Source organism: Desmodus rotundus, chromosome 13, assembly GCF_022682495.2.
Source record: "Desmodus rotundus isolate HL8 chromosome 13, HLdesRot8A.1, whole genome shotgun sequence".
NCBI lineage: Eukaryota > Metazoa > Chordata > Mammalia > Chiroptera > Phyllostomidae > Desmodus > Desmodus rotundus.
The window spans coordinates 55588086-55611659 of record NC_071399.1 but is presented as its reverse complement, the minus strand read 5'-3'; positions in this window follow the sequence as shown (position 1 = coordinate 55611659).

Here is a 23574-nt window from a genome sequence, read left to right as displayed (position 1 = left end):
TTCTTTTAGGCCAAAACTTAATCCAGAAGACCCCAACTCTCTTTAATTTTATGAAGGTTTGATAGGTGAGCAGGCAGCAGAAGAAAAGTTTGAAGCTAGCATAGTGCTGATGTAGAAGCTGCAAGTTACCCAGAAGAGCTAGGTGAGAATGTTAATAAAGGTGGCTACACTGAACAAAAGACTTTCAGTGTAGACAAAAAAGCCCTATATTGGTAGAAGATGCCATCTAGGACTTTCACAGCTACAGAGGAGAAGGGTCGTAGGACCCTGAAGAGTTCTGCTTGTGTTCTAGAAATGGAACCGCAGAGCCTGGATACCAGCACATTTATTTACTACATGGTTTACTGAATATTTTAAGTGCACTGTTGAGACCTACTGCTCAGAAAACAGAGATTCATTTCAAAATATTACTGCTTATTGATAATGCTCAGGTCACTCAAGAGCTCTGATAGAGATATACTACAACATTAATGTGGTTTTTAATGGCTTCTAATGCAATATTTATTCTGTAGCCTATGGAGCAAGGAGTAATTTTGACTTATAAGGCTTATTACTTAAAAATTTGTATTTGTAAGGCTATATTTGGAATAGATAGCAATTTATCTGATAAATTAGGCAAAGTAAATTGAAATTGTTCTGGAAAGTATTCACCATTCTATATTCCATTAAGAACTTTTGTGATTCAAGGGGAAAGGACACAATATTGACATTAGCATGAGTTTGGAAGAAGATTTCAACCCTCATGGATAACTTTGAGATGTTCAAAAGTTTGCGACAGCATGGATGGAACTGGAGAGCATTAAGCTAAGTGAAATAAGCCAGGTGGTGAGACAAATACCATATGATCTCACCTGTAAGTGCAACCTAATCAACAAAACAAACAAGCAAGCAAAATATAACCAGAGACATGGAAATAAATAATATACTGACAGTAACCAGAGGGGTGGGGGAGAAATTAATGGGGGGAAGAAGGGGAAGGGTCATAGAGAAACATGTGTAAAGGACCCATGGACAAAGCCAATGAGGATGGGGGTTGAATGTGGGAGGTGGGAGTGGGTAGGGCAGGGGAGAGTAATAGGGGAAAAAGGGGAACAATTGTAATTGAACAATAAAAACAAAAGGAAAAAAGAAAAAAAGACTTCAGTGGAGAAAGTAACTGCAGATTTGGAGGATATAGTAAGAGAACTAGAATTAGAAATGGAAGCTAAAGATGTGACTGAATTACTGCAATCTCATGGCCAGACTTTAATAGATGAGGACTTGTTTCTTATGGATGAGCAAAGAAAGCAGTTTCTTGAGACGAAATATATTCCTGGTGAATATACTGTAAAGAGTGTTGAACAAACCACAAAGGCTTTAGAATATTAGATAATCTTAGATGATAAAGTGGTGGCAGGGCTTTAGAGAATTGACTCCAATTTTGAAAGATGCTCTGCTGTGGGTAAATGTTATCAAACAGCATTGCATGAAATGGTTTCTAACAAGAAACAGTCAACAGACGTAAAAAAAATGTGTTGCCTTATTTTAAGAAATTGCCATACCAACCTTCAGCAATAACCATCTGATCAGGCAACAGCCATCAACACTGAAGCAATACCTTCTACCACCAAAAAGATTATGACTTGCTGAAGGCTCAGATAATGGTTAGCATGTTTCAGCAATAAGGTATGTTTAAATTAATGTATGTCCATTTTTTAAGACATAAAGTTATTTCACACTTAGTAGACTATATTATCGTATAAACATAACTTTTATATGTTTTGGGATACCAAAAAATTTGTATGGCCCACTTTACTGTGATATCTACTTCATTGTGTGGTCTGCAATCTAACTCACAATATCTCTGAAGTATGCCTGTAATTTGTTTTTCAGGAGCCAAGTAAAAGTCATACAAAACATTTGATGCGCTCATTCCATTTTTTAGTGTATCCTGCAGGTGTTTTCACACTTTAATATAAAGACATTTGGATGAGAATATTTATCTGACTATTGTGTAGTAAAAGACTGAAAATGACATAAATGGTCAAGATATTATTAATTAAATTATGTATAACTATATAATGGATTAATATGTTACTGTAGTCATTAAAATTAAAACAAGATGTATAAAAGCTAATGTAAATAACAACTAGTTTAGGAAAAAGCAAACCGCAAGATGGTATATGTATTACAACATTATTTAGAAATTCAGACATATATCTGAAATAATATATAAGGTCATTGTTACCTGGATATTTCTGGAAAACATTGAAAATATAGAGAGAAAGCATTGAAGGTAGATACATTACCTGTTAGCTGTTTGCATTATATGAATTTATCACTAGATACATACAATTCCTACTAATAAAAATACTACAAACGAATGTAGGATCTCAGTTATGGAAAAGGCATTGGGGGGAAACTTTGTGTTGTTTATCTCTTGGACTTCACTAAGTTGTTTTTAAACCTCGAGGCATGAATGTTATTTTTACATGAATAAGTTTTATGAAAGAGCTTAGTGGACTGGCATTTCCTGAGAAGTATAGCATAAAACAGTTTGTGTTGAAAGGATGGGAGAAAGGAGCAAACTAATGAATATAAATCTTTGTTTTAAAGGATATGCAAGAATGGCTTACCACATTTTTCTACCTGTGCTCAGACTTTTTCAGTATTATAGGGGAGAAATTATTTCAGTCATTCAGCAAGTATTTATTGAGAACTTATACAAGCTAATTACTGTTCTAGGTGCTTGAGGTACAGTGTACAAAATAGACCAAATCCTAGCCTTGATGCTAGGGTGAGGCACAATTAGTGTTTCATAAAAGGCCACCTATAGCTAGTGCCAAAAGCATGACCCCAGACATCAAGCCTTGGACAATAGTATTACAAACTTGGAATCAATACACTAGAAAATATGAGTGCATAATTTATTAAGCTAACAATTGGTGATGAAAGTTAATTGGCTATAAGATGATATTCAGAAGTGCATTTTGGCTGACCACATTTGATGTATGATGCATAATCATATAGCAGAAGTGAAATCATTTTGCAAAGTACATAATATACTCCAAATAATTGCACTTGTTTCTTCATAGGACTTCACAACTTTAGAATTCTTTCATATATTACTCTCATTTGTTCCTAACAACTCGTCCATGGGAAGGAAGCTGGAGCAACTATTTCTTGCACCAATTAATAGATGAAAACATGAGCCTCATTAAGCTTATAAATTTTTAAAGTTTATTTGACTAGTAAGTGGCAGATCTTAAGTGAGTTCCCAGGTTTTAAAATCTTAGTTCAGTTTTCAGGAACACATTACTTTTGAGGAAATACAGAAAAAGTCCGACAGCACTCTGACACAGGAACAATTCATGGGCCTTGAAGTTTCACTGACAGTGCAAAGGTGGTAGACACCACTGGTCCGTGCGAATATACAGAAGGGCAATTTAAAAAATCTTCACATGCAATGTGAAGGTGTTAAGGATGCCAAAGATGCAAATATTTCACATTAACATAACAATAAATAAGATTTGTTTTACACTTTTTATACTTTTACATTTTCATTTTTACTCTCTCTGAGACCTGTAGAATAATATGTTAGCTTCCATACCTTTTAGAGTTTGTTTTTATATGAACCATAACTCCAAGAATTACATTAATGAATAATGTAATCTTCACTTAGAATGATCTTTTATAAACTATATAAAATGTGCTAAATTACATATACATTTTTAGCACATAGTATCCAAACTGAATTGATAAATATAACCCACTGCTCATACTGAAGTATTTCAAAATGCTTGGCTAGGCATTAAGTATTAAGTCCTTCGAAAGTACTCTGAAAAATACAATGGGATTGTGACTATGATTTATCTTCTATGTGACTATTGTAACAACTTCATTTGAGATCAGACTTCCCAACGCTTTTCCAAAATAGTGGCAGTGAAAGCATCATCTTATAAAAGGTAACAGAACAGTGACACATTCAATGTATTCAATGTGAAATTGGAAGGAGTAGCATCTGACAAATCTGAAAATGCATATGTATACACAGATCATATGCATTTTACTGATTGGTGACCAGAGTTAGGGTCTGGACTATAAAAAATCTGGTCCCTCAAGAGATGCTTTGAATGTAATCATCAGATCCCCTGGCTCTAAACATTTCCTACATTTTCATTATGTAAAAAACATCATTTAGAGATATGTTCTGGACATTACAAAGCAATTCTCTGATTAATTCACATGATTGAAAATATATCTCTAGTATGATGTTGCAAAGAGATAATCTGGCCAAAGGAAGGAGTGGGATCTTAAATTAAGCCTGGGTGCAGGTATACAATCATGGCCCTCACTACACTAGGCCTGGAGCTTGTCAACAAAGAGAAAGAAGCTTCTTTTTAAAAAAAAATTAAAGGAGAGTCCCTTTTTCTGTAATTTATACAAAAGCATTTTTTTCTTTTACTTGCTGGTCTTGTTGAGAGGCTGGTAAAACTGAAAGCCAATGAAAATACTTAGAGAGATAGTTAATTTTTAAAAATCACAGTAAGAGTTTTGCCAAAGCAAACAAACTCTTAATACAAAGAATAAACACTCTAAATTATGTAAAAACTGAACACATTATCTAGGCAGACCTTATAATAAGCCAAGTGGGGATAGTGGTAAAAATTAAAAATAAACTGAAACAGTCGGCACAGTCCTTTCAGCATAGACCCAGGTAAGTTTAGCTTTGTTAGGACTAACATCTCTAGCTTAGGTGTGTAAACTAGACTAATAATAGAGAACACACAGACCTTGTCACCAGAATAATTATGTACAAACATCCAGTACATATAAATAGTGATTAAAAATTAGATTATGCTTACTCTGTTATTTTTTTCCTCATAGGGGAAAGTGCAGTAATACAACCGACTGATGGTATGCATATAGAAGCATGTATTATTTGAATGAAGACTAAACAAAGTTAAAGAACTGGGAAATGGAAGAGCATAGATAATACATCAGAGGAAGAATGACATGATATGATGGAAAGAGCATGTTCCTGGGCATCTAGAGAACATGTTCAGTTCCGGGCTCTGCCAGCAGTGGTCTTCCTGTGAAATCTCTGCCTCACTAAGCTAGAACATCTTAACTGTACAAGGAAGGGGCTTCTCAGCATCTTCCAATCCTGGGGATCTATGATTTAATGAAATTAACAATTACAACAACAAAGATGGCATCACTGTCTGCCTCAAAATGTTGAGTGCACAGATAAGCAGCCATCCCCACAGAGAAGACAGAATTTTTCTTCCCCTTGACAGAAGACTGTGAAGAAGTGAAGATTCTTCACTGAATATCCAAGCTCTCAAGGACATGGACATGCCCAAGACCAAAGATACGAGTATGGAAGTCAGAAAGGGCTGAGCTTGATTTTGGTGCTTCTATTCACCATTGTTTGGTATAAGTCAATCTATTTAATATTTTAGAGCTATAATTTTCTTATACGGATATGAGTATAATATCCTACCTGGCAGAAACATTGGGTTTGGAAGGACAGTGTTGGCCAATGCAAGATTTGCATTCTGTTCTAATAGAAAGCAAGCTTTTCAAAGGCAGAGGCCGACGGACAGTCTCACAGATGGAGAGCAGGATGACAGTGTTTGGGGCAAAGGGTGGCAAGATTGAGCAGAAAGGAAAAAGGACTTATGGACATGGACAGCAGTATGGTGATTGCTGGGGGAAGGATGGTATAAGGAGACTAAATGGTAATGGAAAAATACAATAAAGATTAAATAAAAAAATAAAGATTATTGAAGCCCTAATACACTGAAAAACAACACACTGTAGTTGCTCTATAAGTTCACTGAGTAATCAATTATACAGTTAGCAGCAAGTGGCCCTAAGATAAACTGTCATCCAGGTTTTCTCAATACAATTGATGCAATCACCATCTACTTCGGATGCTGTACAACATCACTCACATTAGCTTCTGCATAATGCTTGCAGCAGGGGCCAAACTTTGACGATTATAGTTATCACCTTGACAATTAAGTGAGGTTTAAATAGTATTCAGGCTTCTGTTTCAAAGCCAAGGGAAATGTCTCCTGTTTTTAAAATATGTTCTTTTTAAAGCACAAGATTAAACACCTGTCATTAAGATACTAACTCTTTGCTGTTTAGATAATTTGACAATATGAACTTCTCTTTAACAAAGTTTCCAAATACAGAGGCTTATATTTCTATAGTACAAAGTATTGAGTACAATCTCATTAACAAGCAGCAACCTCCAAAATATAGAAAATAGAAATAGCATTCATAAATGTGCTATGTTTCTATGCTTAGGTAGCCATTAAGTAAAACACACAAAGATTATTTTACATTATATATTGATCTACTTGTAGGAGAATGGTGAAATATACCAAGCTTCAGTTCTTAACAAATTTTGACCTATTAAATTATAAATATAAAATAAACTTAAAAATTAAATGAGTAATATATATAATACAACAAATCCATTAGAAATTAATTGTAAGATCTAAACGTCTTTAAAAGATTAGTGGAGTATTAACTTAGGAAGGCTTATTTGTGCGTGTTTGTGTGAATGTGAATGTAGTCTTTCTACTTATTTCAAGGCAAACATCATTTTTACTAAAATAAATGTTATTTTCTAAGATATAAACACCTTATTCATTCAAATTACCCCAATCATTCACCTATTGATTTTTTTTCATTTTTTAAATATATTTATTAATTATGCTATTACAGTTGTCCCATTCCCCCCCCCACTCCACTCCATCCTGCACACCCCCTCCCTCCCACATTCCCCTACTATAGTTCATGTCCATGGGTCATAATTATAAGTTCTTTGGCTTCTACATTTCCTACACTATTCTTACCCTCCCCCTGTCTATTTTCTACCTATCATTTATGCTACTTATTCTCTGTATCTTTCCCCCTTCTCCCCCTCCCACTCCCCTGTTGATAACCCTCCATGTGATCTCCATTTCTGTGGTTCTGTTCCTGTTCTAGTTGTTTGCTTAGTTTGCTTTTGTTTTTGTTTTAGGTGTGGTCGCTAATAACTGTGAGTTTGCTGTCATTCTTACTGTTCATATCTTTTATCTTCTTTTTCTTAGGTAAGTCCCTTTAACATTTCATAAAATAAGGGCTTGGTGATGATGAACTTCTTTAACTTGACCTTATCTGAGAAGCACTTTATCTTCCTTTCCATTCTAAATGATAGCTTTGCTGGATAGAGCAATCTTGAATGTAGGTCCTTGCCTTTCATGACTTGGAATAATTCTTGCCAGCCCCTTCTTGCCTGTAAGGTCTCTTTGGAGAAATCAGCTGACAGTCTTATGGGAAGTCCTTTGTAGGTAACTGTGTCCTTTTCTCTTGCTGCTTCTAAGATTCTCTCCTTCTCTTTAATCTTAGGTAATGTAATTATGATGTGCCTTGGTGTGTTCCTCCTTGGGTCCAGCTTCTTTGGGACTCTCTGAGCTTCCTGGACTTCCTGGAAGTCTATTTCCTTTGCCAGACTGGGGAAGTTCTCCTTCATTTTTTGTTCAAATAAGTTTTCAATTTTTTGTTCTTTCTCTTCTCCTTCTGGCACCCCTATAATTCGGATGTTGGAACATTTCAAGATGTCCTAGAGGTTCCTAAGCCTCTCCTCATTTTGCCGAATTCTTGTTTCTTCATTCTTTTCTGGTTGGATGTTTCTTTCTTCCTTCTGGTCCACACCGTTGATTTGAGTCCCAGTTTCCTTCACCTCACTATTGGTTCCCTGTACATTTTCCTTTGTTTCTCTTAGCATAGCCTTCATTTTTTCATCTAGTTTTCAACCAAATTCAACCAATTATGTGAGCTTCTTGATTACCAGTGTTTTGAACTGTGCATCTGCTAGGTTGGCTATGTCTTCACTGCTTAGTTGAATTATTTCTGGAGCTTTGAAGTGTTCTGTCATTTGGGCCATGTTTTTTTTTTGTCTTGGTGCTTCTGTTACTTAAAGGGGCGGAGCTTTAGGTGTTCCCCAGGGCGGGGTAATGCTGGTTGCTGTGCTGAGACGCTGAGTTGTGATGCTGTTCTTGGGGGAGGGGCCAAGAGGGAGCAATGGCACCCACTCCACTCTCTGCTGGATTCAGTCACTTCCTGTGCTACCCACAATCAAACTGGGCCCCTCTGGTGATGGTTCCCGAGTGGGTGGGCTTCTGCACACTCTAGGCCTCTGTGGGTCTCTCCAACGACCTCTCCTGTGAGGCTGGGAGTTTCTCCTGCTGCTGCCCCAACCCCCAAGGGTGTTTTCACTCAGAGGTTTGAGGCTTTATTTTCCCATGCTGGAGCCCTGGGTTACAGGGTCTGCTTTGCTCCCCGCTGTTCGTGCTGGTTTATCTGTGCGTGAATGTGGGGCCGGGGGGTGCTACCCGCTGCTCTGCCTGCCCCATTCTCTGCCAGCCTGAGTCCGGCCCTCTCGGTTTATCTGTGCGCAAATGTGGGGCCACAGGGTCTGCTAGTGGTCAGTGGTCAGACTGCCTGCCCCTTCGTCCCACACTCCACCAGTCCTGGTCCTGCCACTGCAACGTGAGTCCTCTCTGCCCCGGTGCCCGTCTCCGCCCCTCCTACAGGTCTGGATGAATGTTTATTTTTTATCTCCTTGGTGTAGGACTTCCTTGTCGTTCAATTTTCTGTCAGTTCTGGTTGTGTGAGGAGGCGCAGTGTGTCTACCTACGCCACCATCTTGGTTCTCCCAACTATTGATTTTAATTGCACCAAATCATTCACCAAACATGGAGGATATTTGGCAGACATTTGGTAAATGATGAATAATTTTAATATTTTCCACATTTTTAAAGATATTTATTTATGTCATTCATATTGAAAAGTAGTAATTTTCAGACTTTTACATATGACATGCTAAATTTCATATTTTTTCTTTTTTATTTATTTTTAAGATTTTTATTTATGTATTTTTAGAAAAAGGGGAAGGGAAGGATAAAGAGGGAGAGAAACATCAATGTGTGGTTGCCTCTTGCATGCCCCCTCCAGGGGACCTGGCCTGCAACCCAGGCGTGTCCCATGTGACAGCAACCAGCAACCCTTTAGTTCATATTATTTCTTATATTTAGTGACTAATGATTTTACATTTCCCTAAATAGTAATAATTGTGTTTTATTTGATTTTGAAATGGGTGTAATCCCTAGAATTGAGAAATTATAAATTTCAAGACTAGTTGGTGTAAGAATGCTTTGAAATTGTCATAATTTTGCATGTTATTTAATTTTTCATAATTTAGTCTCAATTACTTTACTCCTTCTATTGGAGGAGTCAAAAATATAACTAAAAGCAAAAAGAGGAAAATATGCAATAATATTTGGAGATGTAAAAATGTTTCACAGTAATTGATAGAATTCATTAAAAAATTAGTAAGAGTATAACAGTGTTCGCCAACTTGACCAAATGGACATTTATAGAACACTAACCCCAACAAATTAGTAAGAATTATTTTTCTGTGTATGGGGATCATTCTTCAGAATAGACTATGTAATTATCAAAAATTAACACTGTAAATAAATTTAAAATACTACAAATCACACCAAATACATTCTGTGACAATAGCATAATTAAATTAGAAATCAACAGAAAACATCTAAAAAATCACCCCCAAATATAGTCCTTAAACAAAAAACATCTAAAAAATACATAAATCAAATAATAAATTATAATATATTACAAAAAATTTAAATTGAATTTTAACGAAAACACATTAAAAGTTTACAATGTATTTAAGCAGTGCTTTTGCAAAAAAAATTTAGCTTTAAATGACTATATTTCTGACAAATAATATCAATGATCTAATATTTCCTTTTAAGAATGGAAAAAGGAAATTAAAATAAAATTATGTAGAAATTAGAAATAATAAAATAAATGAAAATCGATGATAGGAATAGATCAAATATAAATGAAGTTATATTGTCTAAAAATGATCCTTTGAATAAAGTAAATTATTCTCAAACTTCTAGTGAGATTTGTAAAGAAAAAACAGAGTGAAAAGTAAAACTTTCTAATATTATGAATACAATAATTTAAAAATATTAAGGAAAACCTTATGCCAATAAATTAGACAACTTAAATGAAATGGAGAAAGTTCTTACAAAAAACAATTTTCCAAACTTGGTAAAAGTAAAGATAAATACCCAAATATTTTATCTATTAAATACATTGAATTCACACTTACATACTTTTCCACAAAGAAAAATTCAGAACCAGAAATTTAAGTGATTTCATCAATCATTTTTAGAACAAATAATTCAAATTATAAATAAATATTTCCCAAAGTTATAGAAATGAGAATATTCCTAACTCATCTGATGGAATAAAGACATATTAAAAAATGGTAAAATAATTTGAATGAATGCAGGTGCAAAATTCTTAACAGAAAAATTAGTAAATTGACTCAAACCACATGTTTGACCAAGTGGGATTAATCAAAAAATGCAAGGTTGGCTTAAAATTCATCATTGTAACTTATCACATCAAAATAAAATAATGTAATTAAAACACATATAGAGAAACAATTGAAAAATAATGCCTATTCAGGATAATTTTTTTTTTAATTCTCAGTATCTAGAGTAGAAGGGAACTTTCTCAATCTGACAAAAGGATTCTATAAAAAAGCCAACAGGTAATATAACAGTTAATGGCAAACATTGAGCACTCCCTCATAAATAATAAAGATGGTAACTTCTCAATGCACACCTCTACTATTCAAAATTGTACTGAAAATCTTAACAAATACAATAAAGCAAGGTAAAGAAATTTTAAAGCATAAAGATTAAAAAGAAAAATAAATCTGTAGTTATATATTTGAAAATCATTTGGAATATGCAAAATAATTATTAGAAATAATAAATGAATTTGGGAAAATTTAATTTTATAACATTAGAATGAAATTTATTTTTCTATATATAATAAGTAAGTAATTTGAAAATAAATTAAAATAAAAACATTATAGCATCAAAATACATAATATAACTAATGAAATTTAATAAAAATGTGCAATATCTCTATGTTAAAAATGACAAAAGTTTTCTAAGAGAAATTTAAAAAGATATTAGTAGGAGAGGCATGCCATGTTCATGAATTGTAAGACTTGATATTTTACAATATTCATCCTCCCTAAATTGATATATAGGTTCATAGCAATCACAACAAAAATGCCAGTAGACTTTTCAAAAGAAAATTAGTAAGCTCACTTAAATATTGATCTCACCTTTGAGATCTCACCTAATCAACAAAACAAACAAGCAAGCAAAATATAACCAAAGGCACTGAAATTAAGAACAATCTGACAGTAACCAGAGGGGAGACAGGAGGGGACAATGGTGGGGAAAGGGGAAGGGTTTTCAGGAAGGATTATAAAGGACGCATGAACTAAACCAAGGGCAGGTGGAAACAGGGGAAGGAGGTGGGGATGATTGGGGTAGGGGGGAATGGTGGGGGGTAAATGCAGACAACTGTACTTGAACAACAATAAAATAATTTTTTAAAAAGACACTGTTAAGAAAATGAAAAAAAAGAAAAGAAAAACAACAATCTAAAGCAATCTGTCTTGACATTGAAAAGCACAAGGAAAATTGACTAATTTACACTTCCTGATTTCAAGACTTACTGTGAAGCTACTGCATCAAACTGGTGTATAACTCTAAGGATAAACTCATGGGTTAATCGAAAAGACCAGCGAATCCCAACCCACATGAATATCATAACAACTTTTTACAGGAAAGTACAAGGTCAGCTCAAAGAGGAAAGGGAACAGTGTCTGTGTCTGTCTCTATGTGTGCGTATGTTAAACAAATGTTGTTAAAAACTGAATACTTACATTTAAAAAAGAAAGAAAGAAAGAAAAATAATCCCAACCTCTTCTCTACTCTAAAAATGAAAATTAATTTGAAATGGGTCATAAGCCTGAACATAAGGACTAGAAATATATAAGCTAGAAGAAAACAGGAGACTGTGTTCATGATTGTAGTAAGGCATTTCTTGGAGAGACACACACACACAGTGTCAATCGACTTTATTAAAACTAGCAATTTCTACTCATGAATACACCACTAAGATAATGAACTGTCAAGCACCAATTGGAAAGTATGTGCATATATATATATAAAGCACTTATACAGTGTGATGTTATACAAACACAACCTAATTTAAAATTGGGCAAGTTAGTTGAAAATAACTGAAAAAATAAGAAATATAAATGTTTAATATACATATCTAAAGATGTGAAACAGAATTTGTTATTATAGAAATATAAATTTAAACCCCAAAATGCTATCATTTTCACCATCTATAATATCTATTATCAAAAAGATTCACAATGCTGAGAAGAAATTGAAGAAACAGGAACTCTTACACAATGCTGAGAGTGCAAATGGTAAAATAACTCTAGAGAACTCTTTGGTACTTTGGTAGAGTACAGGTCCCCACACAATGCCGAAACGATCTACTTGGAAGTATTTAATATTGGTCCACACACACACACACACACACACACACACAAACATTTGTAGATAATGTTCATAGCAGCCTTATGCACAATTGTCCCTAGAAGCAACAATATCCATTAATATAAGTATGGATAAATACATTGAAATGTATTAATACAGTAGAATATCTATTGGCAACAAATTGGAATAAAGTAATGATGCAGTCAATAAAATGAGTGAATTTCAAAATAGTATACTGTGCAAAAGAAACCAAGCACAAAAGATTATAATTTTTTTGATTTTGTTTATACACAAAATAAAAACAAGGGAAAGTAACATATAACAGTGAAATCAGAAGGTGGTTGTTTCTAAGGTAGGTGGGAGTATCTATTTAAAGGGTGATAAGGATACTTGGTTGATAGATATCCTCTGTATCTTAATTGGAATGGTTGTTACATGTGAATAACCAATTGTAAAAACTCATCAACTGAACACTAAAGAAATTAAGAATGTAAATTATAAATTAAAAAATTTAAAACTATATATCAAACAAAAATACCTATATCAACTTTTTGTTGTCAATAGGATACAATTCAAATGCTTTTAAACACATACAATTTCTATCATTTATGTTTTTAATTCAGTATTTTTTCTTACCAATTTTCTAGTTACTTATGCTTCATAACTTCCAATGATACTGAACTATTGCACTTAAAACTCCCCGATATGACATCCTTCTCAAACTTCATATCATTGCATATGCTACCTTCTTTATCTGGGTTCCCTCTCCCTCTAACTTATCTTGTCCTTCAGAACCCAATCCACATTTCATTTTGTTTGAGAAGTCTCCAAACGTTCCAGTTCAGTGTAGGTACCCCTACTAGATGCTATCAGAGTGATATTCCTTTGCGAGCCCTTGTTAGCTATTTTGTAGTCTATTTGACAGTCTAAACAGAAGGAACTCCAGTTTAATTGGTGAGGAAAATAATCATCCTTTTCTTTTAAATTTATTGCCTGCAAACATTTGGTCTGTCTCTAAAAAATAATAAACTTTCTATAGACACACTAAGAAACACTTTAATTATATAAATTAGTTGCAGCTATCATAAAAATTACAATAAAGATGATAATTATGATAATAACAAATATTAACAGTTATTAAGTGATTGATACATCAGATATTGATCTACTTATTGACATTTAATTTAATGTACACTATAATCTATGCAGTAGTAACTAACATTATTGTCCCCATTCTATACTTTAGGAAAAAGAGATCAAGAGTTTAATTTGTTTAAATAATAGAACTGGACAGTTTATAAAAAATACTTTGGACAAAATTTGCATTAAAACCCATTTTTTATGAAAATTAAAAATTGAAAATAAATCCTGATTGAAATATCACACATTTAAATTAGTTAATGGGGTCTAATGTTCAAAATAGAATTAATAACCAAGAGTAAGGATTTTCTATTCTCTACATGTATTGCAAATATGGGTAAATAAATAATCTGTTTAATTTTTATTTTGCACAGACTTTTAAATGTCCATCTAATCCTTTTCATTAGTTAAATAAATCTATAACTCTTTCTTGACTAGTACATGTTTTCTCATGTATGACATCAATGAATCTAGTCATTACCACGATGTAATGCCATGCCAGCCTTGTTAGAAAACATGTTTGTCAACAAATGGAAGACAGAAAGAGAATATTATGAAAATTACCTGCCAGCATCCATCAGTGTAGAAATCAAAATAGCAGCTTTCACCACTAATATATTCTAGTAATGTATTTAACTTCTGCCTAAGTCAAAATGCTATGTCTCATCTCTTCAAACATGTTTTTACTATACTCTCAGGGTTAAAAGCACAACTCACACTATACCTTTGTTTTTAACACACATACAATTATTGTTTCTTTGGCTGAATCTCTGTGTCACAATTATTTTAAAAAATTATTACTTGCAAATCAAGGCTCACAAACCATTCTTTTGTTTAAAGATTTTATTTATTTATTTCTAGAGAGAGGGGAAGGGAAGGAGAAAGACAGGAAGAGAAATATCAATGTGTGGTTGCTTCTCACATATCCTCTACTAGGGACTTGGCTCACAACCCAGGCATGTGCCCTGACTGGGAATCGAACCAGCAACCCTTTGGTTTGCAGTCCACACTTAATCCACTGAGCTACACCAGCCAGGTCAAAAATCATTCTTGACTGCTGTCAGCAGCACGGCAGCATGAGAAGACCTCCAGGTCTCTCCCCTTAAAGTCACAACAAGCTGGATAGCTATAATTCAACAAAGGATTCCTTGCTCAACACACAAATATACCTGAGAGATCTGTGCATTGAGGTATCTGAGGTGGCTACATGGGAGTAAACAGAGGAGATGAGAAGGGGTTAAAGATAGGTACAGAAGCCCAAGAAGCAATTCATTTGCTTGCTCTGGGCCCAGGAACACCACAGCGGAAGGGTCAGGTGCAACCCCCCTGAGCAAACTGGAGGGCAGAGATAGCAATCCGGCCGGGTGGCTGGCCCACATGGAGGCTGAGCTCAGTGAGGGATAGAGAAAAGGTAAAAAGGGTGACTGCATTCCATAAACCACTCCCACTGGGCAAATAAATCTGTACATATGGCACCCCACCCCACCCCCCAACACACACATACCTTCCTGTGGCCTCTCTGGCTGTAAAATTCTCATTCAGCAAACTGTAAATAAGCAGGAAAAATTTTTTCAGCCTCAGTGGCCTGTATTCACTATGGCTAAACCCACTAGGAAGAACAAAGCTGCAGATTCAGGAGGTCTGCTTTTTCAACTCACCCTCCTCCTATCCATCACAGTGGAACCCAGTAGAACCACGTGAGTTAACTCAGCAGCTCTGTCCTTAGCTTCTGGATAGTGAGAACACACAGACCAGGAGACCTATAGCTTGCACTTCCCACCACAGGGGTGGTGGCCTGAGACCGAGGCTACTGGGTATAAAGGGATGCTCACCTCTTTGGGAAAAACACTGTATTTTCCACAGCCAAGGGGACATGCTCCCACAAGATCCCAGAAACCCCAGTAGGGCAGGTAAGAGAAAATAAAAACTTATGCTTTAGCACCACCTACTGGAAAACAAATTAAAGACCTCAATAATAATAATAATAATAATAATAATAATAATAATAATACAATTATTATTTCATTCTCACAAATGCTCAGGCAGAGAAATAATCTATCAAGCACAATGAATAACCAAGGCAACATGGGAGTTTAGAAATAAAAATTTAAAAATTTCAAGAAAATAAACTTAAAGACATGGAAGACTGATTTACATGACAGAAAATTCAAGATTGCATTTCTGAAGAAACTCAGTGGAACACAATAAAACTCAGAAAAGCAACTCAATGAGCTCAGAATTAAAATAAACAAAAGGAGTATTTTTCGTCAGAGATTTAAACTAAAAAGAAAAAACTGACAGAAATTCTGGAGCTGAGTAACTCAATATATGAGTTGAAGAATGAACTACTGGGCTTAGGAAATAAAGGAGACCAGAAATGAATCAGGTGGAAAAAGAGAAAGAATAGAGAATAAAAAAAAAAATACAGAGCTCTCTGGGAGCTACTTTACTCTATTAGAAAAAGCAGTATAAAAATAAAGGGTATATCAGAAGGAGAAGAGAGAGAGAAGGGGAAAGAGAGCCTATTTAAACAAATAATCAACAGAAACATTCCAAAGCTATGGAAAGAACTCCATCCCTGAATCCAATAAGTTAACAGAATACCTAATTATTTCAACTCCCGAAGGTCTTTTCCAAGACACATTATATTAAAGCTGCCAAAAATGAATGACAAAGAATTCTCAAGGCAGCCAGGGAAAAGAAGACAGTAACCTATAAAGGAAACCCTATTAACTTATCATTGGATTTTTTAGCAGAAACTCTATAAATTAGGAAAGGATGAAATCAAGTAGTCAAATTATTGAACGAGAGAAATCACCAGCCAAGAATAAGATATGCAACAAAGTTCTCACTTAGATATAAAGAAGAAATAAAGGTTTTCCCAGACATACAGAAGCTGAGAGAACTTATCACCAGAAGACTACATTATAAGAAATGATTAAAATGTTCTTCTATTTGAAACAAAAAGACAAAGGGATCCAAAAAGTGACTAAGATGACCAATAAATGAAACAGGGAATTGCAACTCTTGTTTAGAACAGAGGATTGAACACTGAAATATATCATAAAGGTTGAGAAGATAAGAACATTAGAAAAAGAAGATGGCAATACCTGCAGTGATGTGGAAAGGAATGCACAGCACAAAAAGAATAATTTGTGACAACAATAGCAGGAAGGAAAGGACTGAACTTGCACAGGTGAGTGGAGATAAGATGCAATCAGAAGAGAAAGGCCTTTGTACATATAAAAGGGTTTTTTTTTTTTTTTTTACATAAACCTAATGGTAACCACAGAACTAAAATAGAGGACTGAGTCACATAACATTAAAAAAAAAAAAAGATGAAACAGAAGAAAAAAGTCGCAACAAACTAAAATAACAGACAAAAACACAAGAGGGGGGAAAAACAGTGAAGGAAGGTTATCAGGAAAAAAAAGAAAGAAAGAAAGAAAATGGCTACAGGAAATCTTCATATATCAATAATAATTCTAATTGTAAATGGAACAAACTTACCAATCAAATGGCACAGAGTAGTATGATGGGTTAAGAAACAAAACCCAACTATATGATGCTTCCTGAAGACAGATCTCATCTGAAAAGACAAACACAGGCTCAAAGTGAAGGGACAGAGAACACAAATGGTATCCAGTGAAAAGCAGGACCATACTTACATCTGACAAAATAGATTTCAAGATAACAAGAGACAAAGATCAACATTTTATAATGATAAATGGGACACTATACCAAGAAGACCTAATGCTTCTCAATATATATGCCCCCCAATCAAGGAGCACCAAAATATACAAAGTAACTATTGACAAAACTAAAGGTGAAGCCCTGGCTGCTGTGGCTCAGTGGATTGAGTGCGGGCCTGGTTCGATTCCCAGTCAGGGCACATGCCTGGGTTGTGGGCCAGGTTCCCAGTAGGGGGCACATGAGACACACCACACATTAATGTTTCTCTCCCTCTCCTTCCCTTCCCTTCTCGCTAAAAATAAATAAATAAAATATTTTTAAAAAGCTAGAGGTAAAATCTGACAAAAATGCAAGTATATAGTAGGGGACCTAACTACCTCATTGACAGCAATGGATTGATCATCCAAACAGAAAATCAATAGGGAAATATCAGCCTTAAATGACACATTAGAGTAAATGGACATATTTGATATTTATTATTATTCATCTCAGAACACTAGAATGAATATACATTTTTTCTAGAGCACATAAAATATTCTCAAGGATGGACCATATGTTGGGGCAGAAAACTAATTTCACAAATTTAAGAAGATTAAAATCATATCAAGCATATTCTCTGACCATAATGTTTAAAAACTGGAAACCAGCAGTGAAAAGAAAGCCAGAGAAACCACAATTATGTGGAGATTAAACAACATGCTACCGAACAATGACAGTAAAAAAAGAAATAATAGACCGAAAGACATATAGAGACAAATGACAGTGAAACATACAATATATCAAAATTTTGAGGATGCAGCAAAACAGTAATAAGAGGAAAAGTTATGGCAAGTAATAAGAAAATCTTAAATAAAAACCATAATATTTTACCTTAAATAACTAGGAAAAGAAAAACAAATGAAGCACAAAAACAGTAAAAGGAAAATTATAAAAAAACTAAAACAATTAAATAAAATAGAGGACAAAAAGATTATAGAAAAATAAATGCAACAAAGAGGTGGTCATCTGAAAAGAATAATAAAATTGACAAAGATCCAGCTGGCCTCACTAAGGAAAAAAAGAGAAAAGACTCAAATAAACAATATCATAAATGAAAAAGAAGTTACAACAGACACCACAGAAATATAAAGGACTATACAACGGTACTGTGAAAGGCTATATGTCCCCCAATTCTAAAACCTAGAAGAAATGAACACATTCTTAGAAATATATAGCCTTCCTAGAGTGAATGGTGAAGAACTAAAAAATCTAAATAGAATAATCAATAGTAAGGAAATTGAAAAGTCATCCAAAAATTCCTCAAAAGTAAAAGTACAAAGCCAGATGGCTTCACTAGTGAATTTTACAAACACTGAAAAGAAGATTTAATATCTATTCTTCTCAAACTCTTCCAAAAACATAAACAAGCTTATACTTCCTAACACACTTTATGAGGCCAGCATAATCCAAATTCCAAAACTTGGCAGTGAGAATACAATCACCTAAATTAAAGACCAACACCTCGGATGAGTACAGATGCAAAAATTGTAAACAAAATTCTGGCAAATTAAATACAATAATCCATTCAAAAGATAATGCATCATAATCTAGTGAGCTTCATTCCAGAAGCACAAGATGGTCAACATATGCAAATCAATCCATGCGATTCACCACATTAACAAAATAAACATGTTAATAGATGTAGAAAAAGCATATGCCAAGATAAGATGTCTGCTTATGATTAAGACACGGAATAAAATGGGTATAGAAGGAAAGTACCTCAACACAGTGACATGTAAGACAAACACTCAATTAATATTTTACTTATGGTGAAAAGTTAAAAGATTTTCTTCTTAGTTCAGGAAAACAAAAAGATGTTCACTCTCACCACTGTTATTCAACACAGTCCTGGAAGTCCTACCAGGGGAATAGGGAAAGAGATGGAAATAAAAGATATCCAAATTAAGAATGAAGAAATAAAATTACCATTTTTTGCAGGTTATATAATTCTACATATAGAAACTCCTAAAGACTCCACCAAAATCTATTAGAAACAATAAACAAATACAGTAATTTTGTGATACAAAATTAATGTACAAAATTTTATTTGGTTCCTGTATACAATGAAATATCAGAAAAAAATGAAGAAAACAATTTCATTTGCAATTGCAACTAAAACAATAAAAACCTAGAAATAAACCAAACAAAGGATGTTAAGGACCTATACACTGATCACTACAAAACATTGTTGAAAAACTGAAGAACGCACAAAGAAATGGAAATATATTACACGTTCATGAATTGGGAGAATCAATATAGTCAAAGAGGCCCTATTAATTAAGCAATACACATATTTAACTTAATCTCCACCAAAATTCCCATGGATTTCTCTAAGAAATAAAATGAAAAATCATCAAATTTGTGTGGAGCCACAAAAAATCCTGAAATACCAAAGCAATCCTGAAAAAAACAAACAAAAAAAATGCAGTCAGAGGTGTCACACTCCCTCACATCAAATTATACAGCAAGGGTATAATAACCAAAACAATATGGTATTGGCAGACCAATGGAACAGAATTGAGAGTCCAGAAATAAACTGACAGGTATATAGGCAATGAATTTTCAGCAAAGGTGCCAAAAACATGCAGTGGAGAAAAGAAAGCCTTTTCAATAAACGGTGCTGGGCAAACTGGAAATCCACATGCAAAAACATTCAATGTGACTGCTATTTCACAGCATACACAAAAAACTAACTCAAAATGGATGAAAGAGTTAAATATAAAACCTGAAACAATAAAACACATAGAATAAAATATAGGTATTAAACTTATGGACCTTGGTCTCAAAGAGAATTTTATGAACTTGAATGCAAAGTCAAGAGAAATAAAAGCAAAAATAAATGAATATGACTATGAAAAACTAAAGTTTTTTCACAGCAAAAAAAAAAAAAAAAAACGCCAACAAAACAAAAAAAGGCAACTGACCAAATAGAAGAAGATATTTGCAAACAATGCCTCTGATCAGTTGCTAATACTGAAAATATATAAAGAACTCATATAACTCAACAACAACAAAAAGCAATCCACTTTAAAAATGGTCAGAAGACTTGAATGCACATTTTCTCAAAAAGACATACAAATGGCCAACAGATTAAAAAACAATGTTCAACTTCACTTTCTATATGGGAAATGCAAATCAAAATCACAATGAGATACCATCTCACACATGCTAGGATAGCTCTTATTAAAAAGACATATGATAACAAGTGTGTGAGAGACACTGAAGAAAATAGAACCTTAATACATTGCTGGTGGGAATGTGAATTGGTACAGCCACTATGGAAAATAGTGTGGAGGTCCTTCAAAATTTAAAAACTGAGCTACCAGATGCCTCAGCAACCTCTTCTTCTTGAAATCTACCCCCCAAAACTTTGTTTTTGAAAACATTTGTTTGTAAAGATATAAGTATTCCTATGTTCATTATAACATTATGTACAATAGCCAAAACATGGAAACAACCTAAATATCCTTTAATGAATGATTGGATAGAGAAGATGTGGTCCGTATATACAATGTGGTACTACTGAAACATAAGAAAAGATAAAATATTGCCATTTGTGAAAATATGGAAGGATATTGAAAAGCATATGTTAAGCATATGCTTTTCAAAAGCATATGTTATGTTAAGCATAATTAGTCACATGGAAATGTCAAGACCCATATGATTCCAATCATATGTGGGATATAAAACAGAAAGCAAACAAAACAAACTCTAGACACAGACAACAGAGATTTGGTTACCAAAGGGGGAAGGAAGGTGAGGTGGATTAACAGGTTTAAGGGGGTCAAATACATGGTGCAAAGGGAGATAAGACTTTAGGAGGTGAACACAGAATGCAACATACAGATGACATATTGTAGAAGTGTATGTTTGAAACTTGTATAATGTTATTAATGAATGTCACCCCAATAAATTTAATAAAACAAACAAAAATTCTTAACCTAAATGATACTCTTCAAACAGAATCTTACCTAACTTTATTCTGCATTCAACTCATAATTATTAATTCAACAGATATTTATTGAATCTTTTTAGTGATTGCAGGTTAGGGCAATAATATGAACAAGAGCTGTGTCATAGATTACATATATAATGAAGATCTTAAATAAAATAAATAAATGTATTTACCAAATAAGTGCTATATAAATAGTGTTTAAAATAGGAAAGCGATGAATTCAAAGGAGAATTAACTTTATCTAGTGGGCAGAGTAAGCAGTGTCTCAAGGATCTAGAGAGACCCTTATACATATTCTCATTAAAATTTTCCTTTGGAATAGCAGTTAACACAAAATTTGTGCTCTGAGTTTTGGTCTTTCAAGGTCATTTATACAGTTCCCTATAAACACTTATTGGGTTTGCCAAAATGTCCACTTATTTTTTTCCATAAAGTAAAAGACGATTTTTTAAATTTTCACTAAAAACTTCATTGATTTGGATATTTTGAGTATGTCGGCTAGCTCCTGCATGGTATGTATATACATATATATATATATATATATATATATATATATATATATATATATGTTGATTGTTTTCAGTTAATGTCTTGATTTGATCTCAAACAACTGCAACTTGTCTGCCTGACTGTGGAGCATCATCCAGAGAGAAATCTCCAGCACGAAAGTTCGCAAACCTCTTGATCAGTCACAGAACCATCTCCACACACTGCACAAATCTTTACTTTGTATCAGTTTCATTTTTACCTTTCTTGAAATAATAAAGCATAATATGCTGAAAATATTGCATATTTTCTTCCATCTTCAATATTAAAATGGCTACACAAAAATTCACCAATTTTGATGTTTTTTTAAATGCACATTCATATGACAGCTGTCACAACACAATCTGAAAAAGTTTTTTAATGAAGTTAAAGACAACTAAATGATACTAGAGCAATCTTATGAAAAAAAACAAACAAACCTTTTTTGCCAACCCAATATAAAAAGTGCTTATTCAGTCGCCTGCCTCCCTTATCCACTTCAGGATATGTTCCAAGATTCCCCTGCCCTCCAGCGGAGACCCGAAACCATGGATAATACTGAGCTCTATATATACTATGTTTTTTCCCATGTATACATGTCAATGCTAAAGTTTAATGTATAATTATGCACAGTAAGAGAGTAATAACTCGTAATAAAATAGAAAAGCTATATCAATATACTGCAATAAACACATTAGGTGTGGTTTCCCTTTTGTTTTTGCTCTCTCTCAAAATATCTTGTACCAAACTCACCTTTTCACTTAAAGAAAGCACTTGTAGCTTCTTTTTGGCTTATCCAAATTACCAGCGTGGGTACTCTTGGGCTTTGGGATAATTATTAAGTAAACTAAAAAAGAGTTACTTAGCGCTGGCTGGGTGGGTCAGCGGGTTGGAGCATCACCCCTTACACCAAAAAGTTGTGGGCTTGATTCCTGGTCAGGGCCTGGGTTTGACTGCCAGGTACAGAGAGCCAGGTACAGGGAGTCAACCAGTCAATCAATATTTCTCTCCCATCAATATTTCCTCTCTCTCTCTCTCTCTCTCCCTCCCCCACTCCCCGTCTCTCCTGTCAATAAAAATATATCCTCAGGGGAGGATTAAAAAAAGTTACCTAGCCACAGGCCCTGTGACTGAGAGGACTAGTAAGTGACAACGGTACAGGGAGCATACACTACATGGAGATGCTGGACAAAGAGATCAATCACATCCTGGTTGGGACTGAGTGGGACAGTGCAAGATTTCATCACACTACTCAGAAAGGCAGAAATATAAAACTTATGCATTGTTTATTTCTTCAATTTTTATTTTAATCTTTCAGACTATGGTTGACCACAGGTAACCAAAACCTCAGAAAGCCAAACTGTAGATAAAGGGGGACTACTATAATAATGTTTTTGTAAGGTAACAGAGAACTGAGGAGAACATACTCGGTTAAAGGCATTTTCAACAAGCCAAAAAACACAAAATAAAACATGGAGTCAGTAAAACACAGATGATTATCCTGAAAGATACCTAGCTTCTCTATATACATGTGAATCGCTTTGGGAACTTATGAAAACTCAACTGGAAATTGTACATAAAGAGGCATCAGTTGGTTCTCAATTCCAAGTGCAGAATCGCTCTGCGTGTTTCCTTCCTAAATTCCCAAATTTAATCTCAACTTCATTGATATTTGAATCCAACATTATGTACTAAATGTGCTAGACATTTTTATGAATACACATATCCTAAACTTTTAGATATAAAATCCTTTATCATGCACTT